We start from the raw sequence: 7,500 nt of genomic DNA on the forward strand, positions 1-7,500 counted from the left end.
GGTAGACCTGTTGCCCTCGGCCGGCCTTTGTACCTGACGGCCGAATGCTGGGTAGACCTGTTGCCCTCGGCCGGCCTTTGGACGTGGCGGCCTAATGCTGGGTAGACCTGTTGCCCTCGGCCGGCCTTTGGACGTGGCGGCCTAATGCTGGGTAGACCTGTTGCCCTCGGCCGGCCTTTGGACGTGGCGGCCTAATGCTGGGTAGACCTGTTGCCCTCGGCCGGCAGTGTTACCGGCCGGCCTAATGCTGGGTAGACCTGTTGCCCTCGGCCGGCCTTTGTACCTGACGGCCGAATGCTGGGTAGACCTGTTGCCCTCGGCCGGCCGGCCTAATGCTGGGTAGACCTGTTGCCCTCGGCCGGCCTTTGGACGTGGCGGCCGAATGCTGGGTAGACCTGTTGCCCTCGGCCGGCCTTTGGACGTGGCGGCCTAATGCTGGGTAGACCTGTTGCCCTCGGCCGGCCTTTGGACGTGGCGGCCTAATGCTGGTTAGACCTGTTGCCCTCGGCCGGCCTTTGGACGTGGCGGCCTAATGCTGGGTAGACCTGTTGCCCTCGGCCGGCAGTGTTACCGGCCAGCCTAATGCTGGGTAGACCTGTTGCCCTCGGCCGGCCTTTGTACCTGACGGCCGAATGCTGGGTAGACCTGTTGCCCTCTGCCGGCCGGCCTAATGCTGGTTAGACCTGTTGCCCTCGGCCGGCCTTTGGACGTGGCGGCCTAATGCTGGGTAGACCTGTTGCCCTCGGCCGGCAGTGTTACCGGCCGGCCTAATGCTGGGTAGACCTGTTGCCCTCGGCCGGCCTTTGTACCTGACGGCCGAATGCTGGGTAGACCTGTTGCCCTCGGCCGGCCTTTGGACGTGGCAGCCTAATGCTGGGTAGACCTGTTGCCCTCGGCCGGCCTTTGTACCTGACGGCCGAATGCTGGGTAGACCTGTTGCCCTCGGCCGGCCTTTGGACGTGGCGGCCGAATGCTGGGTAGACCTGTTGCCCTCGGCCGGCCTTTGGACGTGGCGGCCAAATGCTGGGTAGACCTGTTGCCCTCGGCCGGCCTTTGGACGTGGCGGCCGAATGCTGGGTAGACCTGTTGCCCTCGGCCGGCCTTTGGACGTGGCGGCCTAATGCTGGGTAGACCTGTTGCCCTCGGCCGGCCTTTGGACGTGGCGGCCGAATGCTGGGTAGACCTGTTGCCCTCGGCCGGCCTTTGGACGTGGCGGCCTAATGCTGGGTAGACCTGTTGCCCTCGGCCGGCCTTTGGACGTGGCGGCCTAATGCTGGGTAGACCTGTTGCCCTCGGCCGGCAGTGTTACCGGCCGGCCTAATGCTGGGTAGACCTGTTGCCCTCGGCCCGCCGTGTTACCGGCCAGCCGAATGCTGGGTAGACCTGTTGCCCTCGGCCGGCAGTGTTACCTGACGGCCGAATGCTGGGTAGACCTGTTGCCCTCTGCCGGCCGTCTTTCCGGCTGGCCTAATGCTGGGTAGACCTGTTGCCCTCGGCCGGCCCTGGTACCGGCCGGCATAATGCTGGGTAGACCTGTTGCCCTCGGCCGGTCTTTGTCTCTGGCCGCCCGCGGCGTGGTAGTCCTGTTACCGTCGGCCGGCCTTGCAGCCCGGCCGCCGCGCGATGGCGCCCCGTCTCTTCCATCGGACGCGCGGCCCCCTTGTCGTCTCTGCAGCGGCGAGCACGCCTTCGGCGGTCGGCCTGCACGTCCGGCATGACCGCGGGCACTGGCAGCCCAGCAGGCAGCCCTGCTCTCGCGTCTTCTTCCCCCCGGCGAAAGGCGGGGCGTGAAGGCGGGCGACTTTCGGTCCCAGCCGTGCCCAGGTGTCCCTGCCGGCTCCGTGCGCCAGCATCCACTGGCGAGCTCCGCCGGCCTCTTCCCCAGCCGCGGCCCCTGTCCGCTCCGCCGTCATGGTGCCGGCACCCCACTTCCCCAAGCGCTCCCCGACAGGAGCAGGCAGCGTTGTCGCGCCCCCTCCCCGTGCTCGAATGGACCGCGGCCCTGCTCCGGGCTTCATTTCTGCAGCGCGCTCGCTCGCTCGCTCGCTCGCGCGCTCCCTCCCTCCCCCCCCCCTCCCCCCTCCCCCCGGCCGCCCACCCGCCGCGCTGCCGCCCTGCCGCAGGCTTGAGCGGCGCCGGGGCGGAGGAGGAAGGAACGCCACCAAAGCAAAAGGCTCCGAGAAAGCTGAACAGAGAGCTTCTTTGACCAGGGACAGACGGCGCCAATCATCCCGCCGCCATCCCTGCTTGTGCACCAGGCTCTCCGCCTGCCGACCTCGGCATCAGCCTCCCGCCGCCGCCGTGTAAACTGCCCGGTGGGACCGTGGGCGGGGGCAGGAAGAGGCTGAAAGTGCTGCCAGGGAGGCTGATGGCGGAGGGCGGGGTCGCCCCCAACCGACAATGGGCAGGGCCCGAGGCAGTCTGAAAGCGCTGCCAGGGAGGCTGATGGCGGAGGGCGGGGTCGCCCCCAACCGACAATGGGCAGGGCACGAGACCGTCTGAAAGCGCTGCCAGGGAGGCTGAGGGCGGGGGGCGGGGCGCCCCCAACCGACAATGGGCAGGGCCCGAGGCAGTCTGAAAGCGCTGCCAGGGAGGCTGAGGGCGGGGGGCGGGGCGCCCCCAGCCGACAATGGGCAGGGGCCCGAGAGAGTCTGAAAGCGCTGCCAGGGAGGCTGACGGCGGGGGGCAGGGCGCCCCCAGCCGACAATGGGCAGGGGCGGGGAAAGTCTGAAAGCGCTGCATGGGAGGTTGATGGCGGAGGGCGGGCTCGCCCCCAGCGTTAATGGGTGGCTGCGGAAGACGGGGCAGGGACAGGGAGAGGGCAGGCGGCTTCGTGCCGGCCCCGGGCGCCTCGACAGCGAGCCCTCACGGCCCCCCAAACCCGCGCCGAGGCCCCAAGAGCTCTGCAGACCTTCCGCGGAAGAACCGGCCCGAAAGCGGCCACCCGCTTGCCGACGGCGGCGCCGGTCGCCTCGATGCAGCCGCCTCCGTGGGGCGGGAAGGGGCAGGGCGAGTTGTGCCAGGGCGCGGCGGCTTTGGGCCGAGTTTCGCTGCACGTACGTGCTTCCCCTGGCTGTGCTGCGGCCCGTGAGGTTCTGTTTTGTGGGGGGGGGGGCTCTGTAGGTAGGGTCTCTGGGGGACGGGGGAGGAGGCGTGGGGTAGGGAGGACGCCGTTTGGGGGGGTCAGTGTGTCAGCAGGGCGAGAACCGGGCACAGGCCCTCCGTCAGCTCGGCTGTGGGCCCAAAGGGATCACAAATAAGATTTGGCAAGAGTTTTGTTTTCCGGAAAAGATTTTCTTTCCGAGTAAATAGAAGAGGCAATCATTCAAAAAAGGCAAAGAGGAAATGAAACAAATCAAATCAAATCAAAACAAAACAAAACAAAACAAAACAAAACGAAATAAAATAAAATAATAAAATGAAATGAAAAGAAATGAAATGAAATGATGAAATAAAATGTTGTCGAAAATATGTCTTGGTCTTGAAATCGATTCTGCCGGGCGGGGCAAGGCTGCTGGAGCACTTGGGCTCCGGAGCGTTAAGAGGCTGTGGGGTTTCCCCGGCTCCGAGATGGTACAAGGATGCCTCGTCTACCCGGATCCGCGAAACGTGGCCCGTCCCGCGGCGGCCAGGTCGACGCGGCTCCGGGGCCGGTGGCGTGGGACCGCCGTCGCCGGCGAAGGCGCAGCGGCGGCGGCCGTGGCCGCGACGACCAGGTCTACACGACTCCGGGAAACTTGGCCGGTCCCGCGGCGGCCAGGTCTACTGGGCTCCGGGATGGGCGGCCGCCGTGGCCGCGGCGACCAGGTCTACCCGCCTCCGGGACCGGCGGCGTGGGTCCGCCGTCGAGGGCGAGGGCGCTGCGACGGCCGCGGCGACCGGGTCTACCTAGCTCCGGTGCGACCCGGGCTGCGTGCAGCATGGCGAAGGTAGACCTGTGGTCCGCATCACGGCGTGGGCAGACCTGGTGTCCGCAGCATGGAGCGGGTAGACATGTTGTCCGCCGCATGGAGTGGGTAGACCTGTTGTCCGCGTAATGGAGTAGTTAGACCTGGTGTCCGCAGCTTGGAGTGGGTAGACCTGTTGTCCGCAGCAAGCCGTGGGTAGACCTGTTGTCCGCAGCTTGGTAGACCTGTTGCCCGTTTCATGGCTGGGTAGACCTGTTGTCCGCAGCAAGCCGTGAGTAGACCTGTTGCCCGTTTCATGGCTGGGTAGACCTGTTGTCCGCAGCATGCCCTGGGTAGACCGGGTGTCCGCAGCTTGGTAGACCTGTTGCCCGTTTCATGGCTGGGTAGACCTGGTGTCCGCAGCATGCCCTGGGTAGACCTGTTGTCCGCAGCTTGGTAGACCTGTTGCCCGTTTCATGGCTGGGTAGACCTGTTGTCCGCAGCAAGCCGTGAGTAGACCTGTTGCCCGTTTCATGGCTGGGTAGACCTGTTGTCCGCAGCATGCCCTGGGTAGACCTGGTGTCCGCAGCTTGGTAGACCTGTTGCCCGTTTCATGCCTGGGTAGACCTGGTGTCCGCAGCAAGCCGTGGGTAGACCTGGTGTCCGCAGCTTGGTAGACCTGTTGCCCGTTTCATGGCTGGGTAGACCTGTTGTCCGCAGCATTGAGTTGGTAGACCTGTTGCCCGTTTCATGGCTGGGTAGACCTGGTGTCCGCAGCTTGGTAGACCTGTTGCCCGTTTCATGGCTGGGTAGACCTGGTGTCCGCAGCAAGCCGTGGGTAGACCTGGTGTCCGGAGCTTGGTAGACCTGTTGCCCGATTCATGGCTGGGTAGACCTGTTGTCCGCAGCAAGCCGTGGGTAGACCTGGTGTCCGCAGCATGCCCTGGGTAGACCTGGTGTCCGCAGCTTGGTAGACCTGTTGCCCGATTCATGCCTGGGTAGACCTGTTGTCCGCAGCAAGCCGTGGGTAGACCTGGTGTCCGCAGCATGCCCTGGGTAGACCTGGTGTCCGCAGCTTGGTAGACCTGTTGCCCGTTTCATGGCTGGGTAGACCTGGTGTCCGCAGCAAGCCGTGGGTAGACCTGCTGCCCGTTTCATGGCTGGGTAGACCTGGTGTCCGCAGCAAGCCGTGGGTAGACCTGGTGTCCGCAGCTTGGTAGACCTGTTGCCCGTTTCATGGCTGGGTAGACCTGTTGTCCGCAGCATTGAGTTGGTAGACCTGGTGTCCGCTACATACCCTGGGTAGACCTGGTGTCCGCAGCTTGGTAGACCTGTTGCCCGTTTCATGGCTGGGTAGACCTGGTGTCCGCAGCATTGAGATGGTAGACCTGTTGCCCGTTTCATGGCTGGGTAGACCTGTTGTCCGCAGCTTGGTAGACCTGTTGCCCGATTCATGGCTGGGTAGACCTGGTGTCCGCAGCAAGCCGTGAGTAGACCTGTTGCCCGTTTCATGGCTGGGTAGACCTGGTGTCCGCAGCATGCCCTGGGTAGACCTGTTGTCCGCAGCTTGGTAGACCTGTTGCCCGTTTCATGGCTGGGTAGACCTGGTGTCCGCAGCAAGCCGTGAGTAGACCTGTTGCCCGTTTCATGGCTGGGTAGACCTGTTGTCCGCAGCATGCCCTGGGTAGACCTGGTGTCCGCAGCTTGGTAGACCTGTTGCCCGTTTCATGGCTGGGTAGACCTGGTGTCCGCAGCAAGCCGTGGGTAGACCTGGTGTCCGCAGCTTGGTAGACCTGTTGCCCGTTTCATGGCTGGGTAGACCTGTTGTCCGCAGCATTGAGTTGGTAGACCTGTTGCCCGTTTCATGGCTGGGTAGACCTGGTGTCCGCAGCTTGGTAGACCTGTTGCCCGTTTCATGGCTGGGTAGACCTGGTGTCCGCAGCAAGCCGTGGGTAGACCTGGTGTCCGGAGCTTGGTAGACCTGTTGCCCGATTCATGGCTGGGTAGACCTGTTGTCCGCAGCAAGCCGTGGGTAGACCTGGTGTCCGCAGCATGCCCTGGGTAGACCTGGTGTCCGCAGCTTGGTAGACCTGTTGCCCGATTCATGCCTGGGTAGACCTGTTGTCCGCAGCAAGCCGTGGGTAGACCTGGTGTCCGCAGCATGCCCTGGGTAGACCTGGTGTCCGCAGCTTGGTAGACCTGTTGCCCGTTTCATGGCTGGGTAGACCTGTTGTCCGCAGCAAGCCGTGAGTAGACCTGTTGCCCGTTTCATGGCTGGGTAGACCTGTTGTCCGCAGCATGCCCTGGGTAGACCTGGTGTCCGCAGCTTGGTAGACCTGTTGCCCGTTTCATGGCTGGGTAGACCTGGTGTCCGCAGCAAGCCGTGGGTAGACCTGGTGTCCGCAGCATGCCCTGGGTAGACCTGGTGTCCGCAGCTTGGTAGACCTGTTGCCCGTTTCATGGCTGGGTAGACCTGTTGTCCGCAGCAAGCCGTGGGTAGACCTGGTGTCCGCAGCATGCCCTGGGTAGACCTGGTGTCCGCAGCTTGGTAGACCTGTTGCCCTTTTCATGCCCTGGGTAGACCTGGTGTCCGCAGCTGGGTAGACCTGTTGTCCGCAGCAAGCCGTGGGTAGACCTGGTGTCCGCAGCATGCCCTGGGTAGACCTGGTGTCCGCAGCTTGGTAGACCTGTTGCCCGTTTCATGGCTGGGTAGACCTGTTGTCCGCAGCAAGCCGTCGGTAGACCTGTTGCCCGTTTCATGGCTGGTAGACCTGTTGTCCGCCGCCGGCCTGGAAGTACTCCAAGGGGTCGCTGTTTCTCGCTGCCTCCGGCTATGTCATCGTAGAAGGCGGCGTGCGCCACTGCGCCCCCTCGGTCACGTACATCGGTTCTCTTTCCGGCCTCCGCCGCTTCGGGCCCATCTGTCCGTATTATGGGAACGAGGTGACGGGCCGTATCCCCACAGGCTGTTGCCGTGCCTGTGTCCGTGGCGGAGAAGGGCGGACGCGCGTGCGGTCGCCAGGGCCAGAAGAACACCGCCGATGTCGGGGCGAGTCGCGTGGCTTCGTCCGGCTTCCCGTCTTACCCAGTTCGACTGGGACAGGTTAGCCCAGAGAGAGAGACCGATGCGATCCGAGAGCCGCTCCCCGGCCCAGGCGAGGCTGCGTGCTCAGTCGGGGGAGAAGCGAGAAAGCCCCCAGAGAGACCGATGCGATCCGAGAGCCGCTCCCCGGCCCAGGCCGAGGCTGCGTGTTCAGTCCGGGGGAGAAGCGAGAAAGCCCCCAGAGAGAGCGATGCGATCCGAGAGCCACCGCGCTCCCCCGGCCCAGGCGAGGCTGCGTTGTTCCAGGCGGGGGAGAAGCGAGAAAAAGGCCCAGAGAGAGGGCGAGAAAGCCGCGAGTGTGTCCCGCTCCGGCCCGGCTGCTGCCGGTTTCGTGACAACGGGGAGCCGGGCGCCCGCTCGCTCCCCCGGGGATGGTGGCGGGCGAGGCGGCGGCGCCTCGCCCCTTTTCTGCCCGGCCTTAAGCCGGGGCCCCGCTCGCCGGGTGCGGCATTTCTTCGGCTGTCGGTCCCGGTGCACGCTGGTGGCCGGCAGCCGGGGCTGGATTTCTGT

The sequence above is a fragment of the Sturnus vulgaris genome, unplaced genomic scaffold, assembly GCF_052056855.1.
Source record: "Sturnus vulgaris isolate bStuVul1 unplaced genomic scaffold, bStuVul1.hap1 Scaffold_160, whole genome shotgun sequence".
NCBI lineage: Eukaryota > Metazoa > Chordata > Aves > Passeriformes > Sturnidae > Sturnus > Sturnus vulgaris.